The sequence below is a fragment of the Podarcis erhardii genome (assembly GCF_964252035.2).
Source record: "Podarcis erhardii genome assembly, chromosome: 16".
In the NCBI taxonomy this organism is placed as follows: Eukaryota; Metazoa; Chordata; class Lepidosauria; order Squamata; family Lacertidae; genus Podarcis; species Podarcis erhardii.
Window position 1 is genome coordinate 20866738 of NC_138514.1, and position 13816 is coordinate 20880553.

At 44.7% G+C, this 13816-nt stretch overlaps 1 protein-coding gene across 4 annotated transcripts in view; it reads left to right on the forward strand.

Moving 5' to 3' along the window:
- Positions 1 to 13816, forward strand: part of B3GAT1 (beta-1,3-glucuronyltransferase 1) — a 68211-nt gene that overhangs the window by 31487 nt on the left and 22908 nt on the right. The gene's annotated exons all lie outside the window — the stretch shown is intronic.

The following is a 13816-nucleotide window of genomic DNA, read 5'->3' on the forward strand; positions in this document are numbered from 1 at the left end:
AGCATTCATAGCAATACTTTTTATTCTTATATACATTAGAAAGTAAAGCTGTCCTCATGTGGCCCCCACTGGAGGATTTGTAGTCCCTCATCAGATTCCTGGTTTTGCATGAAGCCATGGCAGGGGAGTGGAACAACAGAGAAGCCATGTTTTACAAAGGTGGCACAATAGCAGAGGTTTGAATAAAGCAGGGATGGAGGGACACTGAGGAGCTGTGAGGATATGCAACAGGAGGCTTGAAGAGAACAGGAACTGGAATGGAAGATCATTCCTCTGCCCTCCACTTCTGCCCTGTGGAGTATGGTGGTTGAACCTCTTTCAGATTTCCTGCCGCCAGCCTTAGAACTGCAACCTACACTGCCCTTTTGGATATTGTAGCAGGAATGGGGAACGTCAGGCCAAGGAGTTGGTTGTGATGCTCCAAGCCTCTGTCTGGCCCTTGGGGCTCACCCCAGGCTATGCCCCTCACCAGCCCTGCTTCACAGTCTCCTTGAGTGCTTGTGCTGGGCTGGAAATGCATCTCTGAACTCTGTCAATGCCTCTTCCTTACCTGGATAGAGGATACATAGTGGCGTGTTGAGTGTGTGTGGAACTAGGCACGTCCAACATTTACATCCATTGCTCCACCTATTTTTGCCTCTGGACCACTAGCCTGTGGCCCCTGGAAGATCGCTCCAAAGAGAATATAGCCCTTTGGGGTGAAAATGTGCCCCCCACCACCACCCTTGTATTAAAGGAAGTGTCAAATAATGGAACAAATAAAAGCTTATTTCTGGCACCTCTCCTTTTAGAAGTTCAACCCACCACCACCACCTGTTTTGACAGCATTCTTGGAATGCATCCCTGACTATTTTTATTTCTGCAACTGCGAGAGCATATAGGGCTATGGCAAAGTGCCTGTACCTGCTCCAATCACTTTCGTTCACAGTTTGCCTAGCCTTGGGCTGCTTGGAGGAATCCAGCTTGCCCTACTCTTCATCAGTAGCAGTTCCATTATTATTATTATTATGTAAAGGTTAGTGCCCTTTCTTCAGAGCACAGAGCCTTGCCAATGGAGCTGGTGAGAAACGCTTTAAGGGTTTATGTATCTGCGGCAAATTCCTAATAATAATAATACATTTTAACTCAAGGCAATAAAAAAAATAGATAATGTAAACAGAAATACAATATCTCAGAGAATAGCTGGAAAATAATAATTACACACACACACTACCCATCTGACTGAATGAACACTGACCTAAAGCATCAATCCAATATCTCTACCAGCCTTACCTGCAGATGCTGAGGATTCTACCTCAGACCTTGTGCATGCAAAGCTGATCCTCTGCCACTTAAAACACAGGAGCACAGGAATGTGCCTTACAGCATGTGAGACCATTGGTGCGTCCAGCTCAAGTCAGTTTAATGCACATCTGCATAGGGTTGTGCTTTATGGAAGTCCTTCTCCAATATTTTCAACTTAACTGGCCCACACTTCCATTTCCAGTGTAGGAACATAGAAAGGGAGCCTTCATCCGAGTTACACCACTGGTGCATCAAGCTCTGGCTTGCCTAAATAAAATAATAATAATAAATTTTATTTATATCCCGCCCTCCCCAGCCAAAGCCGGGCTCAGGGCAGCTAACAACAATAAAATAATACAATGTTCTAAAATCATTCTAAACATTCTAAAGTGACTGGCAGCTTATCTCTGAGGGTTTGGGCAATGGTTCTCTCCCAGCTCTACCTGGAGATTCTGTGTATTGAACTTGGGAACCTTGCAAGGCTGAGCTACAGCCTCTCTGTCTCACACATCCACCTTAGCAAACCTCAAGCGAGGGGCTGATTTCAGGTTACAGCCACTTAATGCTTGTTTTCTCACTAACATCCCTTACATTTTTAATTCAGCCGAGTTATTAATAAATGTTTAAAATAGACCAAGAGAGGGCTGGTTGGGTTGGGCTTTCCTTGCTTCTTCTTTCTTTTTAATCTCCAGAATTAAAAATAAATGACGACAGCTGTTAACAGCAACCTCCTATGGAAAAGTGTTTGAGGAAAGCTTCAGCGGTGGCAGCAGGTGGGGATGGGGGCAGGGCATAGACATCCTGCTTCTCCAGGAGGGTAAGATTCCCAGATCACATCCACACAGTACATTGAAAGCACTAACGAAAGTCACGGCAAATTCTGGGAATTGTAGGTTTTGCAGGGTGTCGGGAATTGTAGGTCCGTGAGCTCATCAGCACTTTTAACAAACTACAGTTTCCAAGGTTTCCCATGACTATTAAAGTAGTATAATAGCACCTTCAGTGTATGGTGCATGGATGCGAGGGCAGGGAGTTAGGCCCTTCCAGAGATTTCAGCCTTCCTGCTTGTAAACCAGGAGGCAAAAAGAGATTGGGAGGGAGAATGAAGTACTAGAAAGATGGCAGAGAAGAGTGAACAGAATGTAGTGCCACTTGGGAGACAAAATTAGGGGAAGCAGACCTGAGCAGGGTGTAGACTCTGTTGATCCTCTTGCACCCTCTGCTTGCCATTCTGTTAGAAGGTGACCCCCACTCTTGGGACATGTTAACCATCCCTTATTTAGGGGATGGGCCGTAACTCAGCGGTTACAGCATGCTTTCCATGCAGGAGACCCCAAATTCAATCCCCAGCACTTCAAGGTAGGGAGGGGAAACCCAATTTGAAACCTGGGGGAACAGATACCAGTCAATACAGAGCTTGATGGACCGATTTGATTCAGTATAAGGCAACTTCCTGTGTTCCTATTTAAATCACTGCTTGACTCAGAATCATGAGGGCTGGAGTCTTGCTTTGTTTTAAAAGGAAGGGCTGCAGCTCAGTGGCAGAGAAGCTGCTTTCTGTGCAGAAGGTCCCAGGTTCAATCCCCGACATCTCCAGGTAGCAGTGGAAATGTTCTCCTGCCTGGAACTGCTGCCAGTCAGGGTAGACAATACTGACCTAGATGGACCCAGTGGTATGACTTGGTATAAGGCAGCTCCTGTGTCCCTATTCTGAAGCGGTATACAGTAACCTTTTCTACTGCTTCATCATACTGCGTGGGTAGACCCAGTTTCAGATTCTACTGACCAAGACCAAGACTGAATAATGTGACATGTCCGCACTTAGACACATTGATCCCCAGCGATATCAGGAGCTGACACTGAACCTTCCTGCCACCCAGCTTGTTTTCTGCCATTTATTTATCAGCTGGTAGGGATAACATCTTGCTGTGATGCATGGAGCTGTCTCACTCAATACCACAGAGCCTCCCTCAGCCAGTTCTCCTCAGCATAGCCAACGTATATTCCACAAGTCTTAAAGGTCTGCCTGCACAGCAAAACGAGGGGGTCAGAACTGGAGGACTGCTCCACTTCATGCTATGTGCTGCTACAAGGTGGAAGCATTCAGAAGAACTAGGCCATAGTGGACTAACCTGCGGCTCTTCAGCAGTGGTGTAGCGTGGGTTGCCAACGCCTAGGGCCATGCAGAGGAGCTGGGTGGGTGGGAGGGAAATGGATGGAGTATGCATGCACATTCACCTGCCTAATGGCATTCACATCACCTAGGAGTTCACAGCCACAGAGATAAGAAAAGAATAGTTGTTCCATTGTCTGAAGAGGTTACTTTCTGGTTCACATGGAGAAACTGTTTTCAACAGAGTCCATTGACAGAAGCACACAACTGTATTGAGGCAGCACAGAGTGTTGAAATTTTGCGCCCCTTACAATTTTGCACCTGGGGCATGCTACACCACTGCTCTCCAGAAGTCACTGGACCACAACTTCCATCATCTCCAACCATTCGCCGTGCTGACTATTGATGGCGGGAGTTGAAGTCCAACAGCATCTGTAGGACCACAGGTTCACCATACATACCTGTTCTATGCATTGAGGGGTAATATAGTGTGAGGTGGCCAAGTATCTTCCCAACCCAGACAGAGAGGGCTAAGTGATTGCCTTTAGGTGTTTGAAAAACTGAGCCTTATATTTTTGATGCTGAGACAAGAACCAAATGGAAAGTCGAAAGTGAACGGAAGCCTCTTTCCTGGTGGTCTTGCAGTCTCTCCCTCCTCTACTAAAGGTGTATGTGATAATATGACTGCACCTGCAAGAAAAGGTTCACAGCTCTTTGTTTGCTGTGTTGCCTTTCTATTTGCATGGAGTTTCTTTTTACCACATGGGAACATTTGAAAATGTTAGCTTCCAACTGTAGCCTAAAGTCAGTGTGAAAGGGTGGTCATGTGTCCTGTGTGATAGAGGAAACCCTCTATTTGAAGGGTTGCCCAGTTCAAGTACAGTTCAAAGATAAAGAACTCTAGGGAGGAATACCAGAGGGAACCTTGATACTGCTCAGCTAGCGCCTGGGCAGCAAACTGATGTCCACTATAAATCCTCCAATGGGGGCTGCATGATGATATTCTTATATTTTAATATAGTAGATAGAGATAGATAGATGATAGATAGATAGATGGATAGATAGATAGATAGATAGATAGATATAGATAGATTAGATGATAGATAGATGATAGATAGATAGATAGATAGATAGATAGATAGATAGATAGATAGATAGATTAGATAGATAGATAGATGATAGATGATAGATGATAGATAGATGATAGATAGATATAGATAGATAGATGATATTAAAAGATTTACTAGGTAGAGCTATAAATTTCAGCCTGAGGTTGTATCCAACATAACTCTAAGGAATGAGTTACACAGTCACTTATATCATTCTAACTGTGTTATAAACATGTGACACCAGATGGAGCTATAGGGCACAAAACTTTGTGCGATTTTACATAGAGGTTTTTTTTTCCTTTTGCTATAACAATTTAATTTATGCCTTATTTGCAACATGTTTTTTTCCTGTGTGTAGATCCAGCCTAAGTTAAAGTCACTTAACGGTATACTTGTTCTGGTGGTGAAATATTTTGCACTAGCAAAACATTGTTGCACAAAAGATTGCACAAGCAGGTGGCTGATAACTTTGTTGCACAATCTTCTGTGCATCTGTTGTGTTGGATTCCTGTTGCATTGTACATTAAAACTCACCCATCTACTAACGCAAGACTCCTTGAGAAGTTTGCATACAGCCCATTGTTTGTATATTTGCATCCATCTGTTAACATATGCAACTTTGTGTCCTCTGTTTTGGTGTTCATACACAGCCATCCCTTTGTACACCTCATTCTGTGGTATAGGTAAACCAACTCTGAGCTACTCCCCTGTAACACAGGAAGGAGGGTTCACCGGTCACCATAAATGCAATTTGAAAAATGAATACCATAACTTTCCCCCATAGAACGGAATGGCAGCTATTCACATACGAGAAGGGAATGGGTAGCTGTCCTCTTCCACCTGCTGGGAGGCAAGAATGAAGTCAGGCAGAAAAGTTATTATTGTATACTTTGGTTCAGCTCCCCTTTCAAGGCAAGTATCCCCGTTCCTTTCCCTGTACTAACTGCACAGTAATTAGTTTCGCAATTTTGCTGCTATACTTTATAATAGCCTCCATTAAAGTTATGGGATTTTGAGGCAGTAATGGCTTACCAAGTAATTAATGAGCACGAGGCTTTATTGCTACCTTTATTTTTGGCCGTTTCCCCCCTTCTTCCCCCCACCTCCCGCAGTTTCCGCAAGACGCCTCTGCCAAACTATGAAATCAGATGAAACATCTCTCCTTCAAGTGATAATTCCTGGATCCATTCCCATCTCTCTCGTGGAAAACAGAAAGCTGCCTGATACCTAGTCAGGCCATTGGTCCCTCTAGTTCAGCATTTGCTACACTGACTGGCAGGGCCTCCCCAGGGATTCAGTCTCTCTCCCAGTCCTACCTGGAGATGCCACTACGGATTGAACCTGGAACCTTCTGCATTCAAAGCAGATGTTCTACCACTGAACTACGTCCCTTCCTTAAATGTGCACAAGTGACTCATTCATGATCAACTAAGCATGCCTAGTGTCCCCCTGTTTGCTGCAGTCATACTTGCCCTGGAAGAAATATCCAGGCCTCAGTGTGCAGGGAATGAACTTCAACATGCATCAGAACCGTACAGTCCTTGATGGACTGCAAATGCTCCTTCTGTCCAGTGGAAGTATTTGCCAAGGCAAGACTTTTCTGAAGGGCAGCCTGCACTTTCACAGAAGGAAGGAAGGAAGGAAGGAAGGAAGGAAGGAAGGAAGGAAGGAAGGAAGGAAGGAAAATGCATCACCATGAAAGAGGGTGCCTATTTCTATAAAGTGTGCATATGCTCATTTACATGTATAAGAACTAGGAATGGGGGGTGGGGGTGGTTCAATCTGCATTTAAAGGCAAACTTACCTAATTCACACTTTCCCAAACTCTACATGTACGACACAGTCAGCCTCCAAATTCACACTTCTCCATATTTTGCAAAGCAGTTTTCTAACCATGTACAAAAATGCTTATACAGTGGTACCTCTGGTTATGTACTTAATTCATTCCAGAGGTCCGTTCTTAACCTGAAACAGTTCTTAACCTGAAGCACCACTTTAGCTAATGGGGCCTCCCGTTGCTGCCACGCCACCGTGCGATTTCTCTTGTCATCCTCAAGCAAAGTTCTTAACCCGAGGTACTATTTCTGGGTTAGCAGGGTCTGTAACCTGAAGCATATGTAACCCAAGGTACCACTGTACTTGGATAAAGTTTGTGTGTGTGTGTGTGTGCGCGCACACACACACACACACACACACACACACACACACACACATTATTATGAGCTTGGGCCCAAACATAAGGCAAGGTGAGGCATTTTGTGTTTCACCTCTGGGGCCAAAATGTTTTCAGCCATCCCTGTTGTGGGGGGGCAGTCTGGATGAAATCATAAGTCCCCTTCCAAATCTGCAATCCTTTAGCTGTGAAGGTTGAATGTATAACGGGGAAGTTTGCCAAACCAGTTCCTTTGTCAAGGTAATGGCTTTGGCTGGCTAGTTAAGTACCACCATTTAGCATTTCCAAAGAAATTGTTCTGTTGCCGTAGAGACAAATGGGAGGGGGGCTTTCCCAATAGATCTACACTTATAAATAATTACTATAATTGAAATAGAAACACAGTTCATCTCATCAAAGTGGGGAAGCCTCCACTCATTTTGCCATCTGAGGTAAAATACAATAGGGCAGTGATGGCAAACCTTTTAGAGACCAAGTGCCCAAACTGCCATCCCAAACCTGCTTATTTATCACCAAGCGCCAACACAACAATTTAACCTGAATACTGAGGTTTTAGTTTAGAAAAAACAACTGCTACAATGCTAGGAAATTCCTTGTAGATTTCCCAATGGCTTGTAGGATTGTTTACAAATGTTGTAGAATTTGCAAAATGCATTTTTAGAGTTGGAAAATATTTCAGCTGCCCACTTTCAAGGTCTCTTTCAAAAACCTGCAGTCTTCTCTCAAATGTTTTGATATCACAAAACATCCTTGCTGCCATTTTCCCTACATTTTATAGTTGTTTGCTCAGTACATTGAAGTGTAGAGATGCGTTGAATAATTTTATCCTTGTTTGGGAAATCATGAAAAAGGGAATTACTCCCAGACAACATGACCATTTTGATAATATCCCCATCAGAGTGGGCCTTACCATGTTTTGCTATGCACAGTGAAATTTGAAAACTGGCAGCTTTCAGATGATTTGTTCTAGAAAGATAGTTGCAAAAACTCAGATAATAGGAATGATATTCCCTCAATTTCCCTTCAAGAAACTCTTTTCTTTCAGTTTCACCAAGTTGGGCAACACTTTTGTGGTTGGTGTCAAAGTGCCGTCCAACACTTGATGTGCGACACACAACACTTTCATTGCACGTTTTCCCATTGCGTTCAATCACTCCAAATGACTCTTGGAATGATCTTTCACTACTCTTCTTCTTCTTCTTCTTCTTCTTCTTCTTCTTCTTCTTCTTCTTCTTCCTCCTCCTCCTCCTCCTCCTCCTCCTCCTCCTCCTCCTCTTCCTCTTCGTTTTGCTGTATTCATTTTTGGGTGTTCCAGACTTGGAGTCTAGAAAAACACAACATATAGCCCCCAATACAAATCTATCCCTGTGTCTGCGTCACGACAGTGAGCCTCGATTCCTGGCTTTCTAGTAACAAATGCTGGCGAACTCTGTGCTGGGGCGAGGGCGCGAGGGCGCACATGCCCACAGAGAGGACTCTGAGGTTCACCACCATTGCAATAGGGTAGTCTTCCCGCTTTCCACAAAGAGAAGCCAACTGGTTTGGCACTTAAATCTTTCTTCATTGCTGGTGATGGGGCAGTATTGTACCACAGTCATGGCTTCCCCTAAATAATCCTGGGAACTGTAGTATATTAAGTGCCCTGAGAGTCTCATCAGGAAACTCCTATTCCCCATACAGAGCTATTACTTCCCAGAGTTCCCTGGGAAGAAAGATTGATTGTTAAACTAGTATGAGAATTGTAGGTCTCTGAGGGGAATAGGTGTCTCCTAAGCCCACAGTTTAAAGCGGTATCATAGTGTGTAAAATGTACAGCACAGACAGGGCCTGGAACTCTTCAGCTTGCTCAGCCTAAGGAGCTGACAGGATAAGGAGGCCTGGCAGATGATAGCAGAGCCAATGTGCTAAGTTAGTTTCATTACTCTGAGCAGCACTTGGCCATTGTGTTCAACTACGCCATTCCACTGGTAGAAACCAGTGCAAGGACTGAACAAAAGGGCTTTGGTCTCTCTTCTTTTTCTTTTTTTCTTTTTTAAATGCTTTATTTATTTTGCAAATAAAAAACAACAATCAACAATAATAATCCAAATTCGTTACAAAGAGAAAATCTAACAAATAAAACATGAAATAAAAAAGGAAAAGAAAAGAAAAGGGGGGAAAGGGGGGAAGGAAAAGGAAGGAAAAGAAAGAAGAGGGGGGAAAATAATATATTTATATTATATATAAATTCATTTAAGGAGTACAAACCATACTTTATATAGTCGATACATTAGGTTTGTAGAAAGAAGTTGTCTTCATATTTCCACTCTCCTCTCATTTTTCCTTTACAGTCATGTTCTTTCTGTTCTCCTAGACCGGTTTGCATCCCTTGTATGTTATTTTGATTTCCCTCTAACTCTTTGTGGTTTCTACCATCCTCTTACATTAAGTAATCTGTATTCCATTATTAATAAAGAAATTTCCCTTATATCTGTGCACACACACTCACACACACAAATCCTCTCTGGAGGGTCGGGAGAACCCCCAGAACAGCACACTAGAGGAGGGGAGGGGACACATTGATCTTCTTAGCACTACATTGAATTCCACACCTGGACATTTACTTCCTTGCTGTGCCACCCCCCCTTCAATGCAGGGTGCCCCACCTTGACTCATCTGTGCTCCCTAACAATGTAAACTATGCCCTAGCTTGCAATTGCAGCGTGGCTTTGGATTAATTAGAAAAGGCTATTGCCCTGCCTGTCAAACCGTTTGCATTGCAGATGCTAAGTGGCAGTCTATCACTTTCACACACACACTCAAGATTCTTGGATCTGGCTGGTTTGTGTTTGGTTTTTTTAATCGAGAGGCTGCATCTTCCTCCTCCTTTCTGGAAAGCTGAAGTTGCCGATGATTGACCAGGGAGCAGTTAAACATTCTGGACCCAATTAAAGGGAATCGATACTGAAGGAGGCCAGGCAGAAACAGCAAGGCCTCCCTCCCTCCCTCCCTCCCCCTTGCCCCTCCCTCCCCCTTGCATAGAGCAGGGAGAGAATTTCCCCTCACTTTCTCTTTTGCCTGTGGGAAGCTGCATGGATTCTAGCATTTGCCCAGGCTAGGGTAAGAAGCATCAGCCTTGGAAAAAGCACCATCTAAGAAAAGCTCCTGCCAACCCAGCAGTTCGAAAGCACGTCAAAGTGCAAGTAGATAAATAGGTACCGCTCCTGCGGGAAGGTAAACGGCGTTTCCATGCGCTGCTCTGGTTTTCCAGAAGTGGCTTAGTCATGCTGCCCACATGACCTGGAAGCTGTACGCCGGCTCCCTCAGCCAATAAAGCGAGATGAGCGCCACAACCCCAGAGTCAGCCACAACTGGACCTAACGGTCAGGGGTCCCTTTACCTTTAAGAAAAGCATCTTTGTGAGCTGGTTCACTCAGATCAGGTCAACAGCCTCTAGGCCAGGGGCAAGGAACCCTCCAGGTGTCTGTACCTGGTCTTCATGGACTGTCCCAAAGCTATGCCCACCTAAGCCACACCCCAGGTCACACACCTCACTGGCTGTGTTCCACGCACTGCTTGACTGCTATTGGCTGGCTGCAACATGTCAATGACTGGAAGGGGCACTTTCATGAATCTGTAGATAACAGAATCTGAACAGGCTGGTACAAGTGCATCCTCTAGTGGAGAGGCTGCAGTGACAATAGTATTTAGACACCTGAAAGCACTTCTCTGTTGATAATCCCATTAAAATAAAGGTAAAGGTAAAGGTAAAGGTACCCCTGCCCGTAGGGGCCAGTCTTGACAGACTCTAGGGTTGTGCGCTCATCTCACTCTAGAGGCCGGGAGCCAGCTCTGTCCGCAGACACTTCCGGGTCACGTGGCCAGCGTGACAAGCTGCATCTGGCGAGCCAGCGCAGCACACGGAACACCATTTACCTTCCCGCTGGTAAGCGGTCCCTATTTATCTACTTGCACCCGGGGGTGCTTTCGAACTGCTAGGTTGGCAGGCGCTGGGACCAAGCGACGGGAGCGCACCCCGCCGCGGGGATTCGAACCGCTGACCTTTCGATCGGCAAGTCCTAGGCACTGAGGCTTTTACCCACAGCACCACCCGCATCCCAAAGGTAAAGATACCCCTGCCCGTACGGGCCAGTCTTGACAGACTCTAGGGTTGTGCACATTAAAATAGACCAGGATTATTATCCCCAAACTGCAGATGGGGAACAAGGGCTGAGATACTGCAGTTTGCCTAAGGCCTCCTGAGAAAGTTCAGAACTGAGATGAGATTTGAACTCAGAACAAACACTTGAGATCCCAAAACATATCCGTGAATAAACTCCTTTGGGCTGAAAAACAGCAAGAGTTCAGCAACTCAAGACTTGCACCTTCAAGTGCAAACAGCAACTAGAGCGGGAGGAGCTTTCATCAGGAAACTGAGCAGGGGGCACAATCCAGATCAGGAGCAAATTCTGGCTTGGGACCTCACAGCTTCTTATTGCTCTTCCTTTGGGAAGTGTGAATTGTGTGACATTTGGCCCTGACATCTGGGAGTGCCTTTGCCAATGGACAGCACTGAGGTAGATAAGCCAATGACTCGATACAAAGCAGTTTCCTATATATCCTTGACTGGTTGGACAGTTGTTTTACATGCAGAAGGTCTCAGGTTTGATCCTGAGCATCTCCAAGTAGGGCTAGGAAAGGGTCCCACCTGGAACCCGAAACAGCTGCAGCCAGCCAGTCTGATCTAGATAGACCATTGACCTGAGACAGCAGAGACCAGTTTCCTACGACAGGTAACCACAAAGTTACCTGGCAAATAAGGACCAAACAAAGCTGTGTTGGATTTGATGGGTTGTTCATTGATGGTTACATGTGCTTGTGCAATGCCTGTCCCTTCTGTCCTGAATCAAAGTGGCTTGCACCCCAGCATCTGAATGCTCCAGCCACAGCTCCCAGGTGCCTTTCTCTGCCTGCAATGCAGCAGTGCAGTGTTTCGATATCTGCTTCCTTGGTTCCAGAGCTGCATGTGAGCTCGGCAGCTCTTTCCTGTTTGCAAACTAGCGGCCCGGCACGTTGCCATCTAAGTGATGTACGCCGCTTGCCAAGATAACCCCTCAATAAAATACAGCCTGCTTAAATCTTGCGCGTATTCATGTTCACATCGGAGTTAAGCTACTGTGGCAGTTTAATGCACTCTAGCCTTGGATGCTTCACGGTGGAGGAATGGAAGCAGTCAGGAGAGGAGCCTGCATGAAACCAGGGGAAAATCTAGGGAAACCTTCCCCAACCTGGTGCCTTCCAGATAATTTGGACTACAGCTCCCACCAGCCCCAGCACCATAGGGGAAAAGACCAGTGGTAGAGTATCTGCTTTGCATTCAGTTTCCATGTCCAAGTTAGGACTGGGGAAAATTCCCTGCCTGAAACTCTGGAGAGACCCTGCCAGTCAGTGTAAACAATACTGAGCTAGATGGATCAATGGCCACTTCCTATAAGGCCATGCTGGACGAGACTGGAGTCCATTGGGCCATGATGCCAGTTGTGGTCTAAAGCAGCTGGAAGACACCTCGTAGGTTACCCTTGACGTGGGATTTCTTGTGGGAGGCGTGTCTGTCATGTAAAGGTGGACTCATGTTGATATTTTTCAATTTTTTGAAAATGTCATGGGATTTCCCAGAATCCTTAGAGGATGGGGGGGTGGAGAATCCATTATAATGTCTTTCCCGTGAAGAATCAGAATCAGAAGAATCTTTATTTTCATCAGCCACTAGCCAAAGCAATAAAATAAAATACAATGTACTGAAGATACTGAACTTAACTCTACAAAATATATCCTGGAGGTTTAAATCAATAATCAAACAATAGTTCTTATTCTAATTGCCCCTGCTAAAAATTTTTTGCAGTTTTTGCTGTCACCTTGTTATCTTGATCTGCTAGAAGAAAGGACACAGTAGCAATGGATGAGTGACCTGGTATGGATAGTAGTAGAGGGGTAATAACGTCACCCCTCATATCTTTATAAAGAGTGCAAGCTAGAAGCACATGAGGCACTGTTTCAGTAGTATCCTGTGAAGATATTATTGATTAGCTGTTCTTAAAGAGTTGGCCTCTCTTTGAATGGGGATGAGTGAATGGGTCAGTTTCAGTTTTGTTGTTTTGTTTCAAATTTTTATCATTTGTATTGTTTGCATTTGCCTTTCTGCATTTATTCTTTGAGCCACAGCAGGTGCAGGGAGACTTTTGGGGGCTGAAAGGTGGCATATAAACAAAAAGGAGCATGAAATAACAACATAGTTGACAAAGTACCCTTTGCCCATGTTCAAGGGCACTCTGCTACTTACTTACTTACTTACTTACTTACTTACTTACTTACTTACTTACTATAATACTTACTTATAATATAAAAAAAAAAATTGTCAAAACATCATAAAATTATAAAATACAAAGCAAATGACCTACGCTGAAGGAAATTATCCAAGAACGTTTAGCAGGGACAGGGTGTTTACAGTGTTTATGGTGTTTACAGCAGGTGACAAAATATTATAGTTCTTGGTGTAGTTTAACAACAACCAAATGGGAATCACACTGTGTACATGCCCACAATTTGCATGTCATTCTTTCCGCCCACTCAAGCACTCTGTGTGTGCTTAGATGCACTTGGCCTGGCAAATTAATGACTTATTTTTTAATTTGACAATTAAAAAATAACTCATGCAGCCTCTTTTACCGCAGAAGGTCCAAGCAGCCACCATGAAGTCCTCTTACCATGTCTGGCTAACTCCCAAGTTTTTCTCATCTTCCCTGGTGCCATTTCCCCAACTCCTTTCTCTGCTGCTAAACTGTGGGTCACCAGTGTAGGGTGGGGCAGAGGCATGTGTGGATCAGGCCTCAGACACGGCCATGGGTCGGTGAGAGCAGGGCTGTAGTTTAGGGACGGAGAAGCTATGGATCTCCAGAAGTTGCTGGATGGCAGTGGTGATTTACATTCCTTCATTGCTTTGTCTTAGAAATCCATAAAACACAAGGCAGCTTGACAATCATTTAAAAACTGAGTGCACAGAAAAACAGTGAAACAGTGTTCGTGAAAGTAATTGACTCCCATTACCCTGGCTCTTGACCAGACTGAGTCCCAAACAACATCTGGGGGGCCTCAGCTTCC